We start from the raw sequence: 1,705 nt of genomic DNA on the forward strand, positions 1-1,705 counted from the left end.
CACGAGGATGCGTAAAAGTGGGCTAAAGTTTGCCTGGATTATACTGATCTCTACCTATAGTAAATTCTTCTTTGAATTGTTCTGCCATGAAAGATAAGAACTGTTGGACTCTTCTATGTATGACTTGTCAGTTTCTGAAGTTTAATTAAACTAAGCTGCTTTGTTTCCTCAGCTCTTTGATAAGTTTGAAAACTATGACTTATCTAGATTTTCTAGAGCTTTGGAGCAAGTAATGCTCTTTTTTTTTTTTTTTGACTTGTTAAGTCTCTATCATAAACAGAACTCCTATCACGGTTATTTTTAAAGTTCTTTTCCAGTACTTCTAACACCTAAGCCTCCTGTATGTATGATTACATGAACTTTTTTTCTCTTGATTGTATCACATTTTGTTGTTTCTTTATATATCTCATAACACTTTTTTATGTCTTAGGTATGGTGTAAATATTCTCACGGCAGAATACATGCCTCTTGCTGGGCTTCTCAGCACTCACAAGTGCTCAGAAATTTCCCATGCTTTTTGCTTTAATTCTCAGCCATTGACTTTCTAAACTGTGTGAGACCTCTCTTTGCTTTTAAAACTTGATTGTCAGTGTTTTCTGGGACTGGGGGTCAGGGATGGGGAAGTAGGGGAAAGGGATCTCCAGTGGAGGTCCCTGTGGGGTTCTATTTGCTCTCAACTGCCATTCCCTACTTTCTGCATCTGAGGAGATTTCTTTCACTCTATAGCTCTTCTCCAGACGTTGAAGGACTGCTATAGTCCAGTGACGAACTAGTATTCCTCAGGGGGAATTTTTTGACATCCTCTGCACTCTGGTCAGCCTTTAGTCAACTCCCATTTACTCAGTTAAATACTACTACAGCACCATGCATCTGTCTATAGTACTTACTATTTGAATTTTACATTTACTTCTGTGATTATTTGTTAATGTTAATCTCCTTGACTAGGTTATAATTTCTATGAATTTAGGGATTTTGTTTTTGTCTATTTTTTTGGCAATTTTCCTTGTCATTGCCATTGAACCCAAGGCACAAAATATTATATATAGCACACTCAGTATATATTAGAAGAACGAATAGATATATGGTATAATTACATATAATAAATATATTAAACTACATATAATAGCTAAAATATAGGATTATTGAAACTATAAATTAACATTCAAAACAAAGAAATGAGAAAGAGACTAGAACAAAAATAAGTAAGCTGTAAATTACTACATATTTTCCAAAGCAGATGTGATTTTTATTTTGAAGTTTCTTAATTGCAAATCAAAAACAGAAGCATTACAGAAAATATGCATGATCTTAGAGAAACTTATTTCCTAACAATTAACTCCAAATGGGTGCTGACGAGTTGATGGGTGCAGCACACCAACATGGCATAAGTATACATATGTAACAAACCTGCACGTTATGCACATGTACCCTAGAACTTAAAGTATAATAAAAAAATTAAAAAAAAAAAATACAAACATTAGCCAGGGGTGGTGGAGGGCATTTGTAGTCCCAGCTACTGGCTGAGGCAGGAGAATCGCTTGAAACCAGGAGGCGGCGATTGCAGTGAGCCGAGATCGCACCACTGCACTCTAGCCTGGGCGACAGAGCGAGACTCCATCTCAAAAAAATAAAATAAAATAAAAGATAAAGGGCCTTTAAAACAGGAAAAAAAAAAAAAAAAAGAAAAAAAAAAAAAAAAAAAAAA

The sequence above is a fragment of the Rhinopithecus bieti genome, unplaced genomic scaffold (genome assembly GCF_001698545.2).
Source record: "Rhinopithecus bieti isolate Rb0 unplaced genomic scaffold, ASM169854v2 scaffold_16604, whole genome shotgun sequence".
Lineage (NCBI taxonomy): Eukaryota > Metazoa > Chordata > Mammalia > Primates > Cercopithecidae > Rhinopithecus > Rhinopithecus bieti.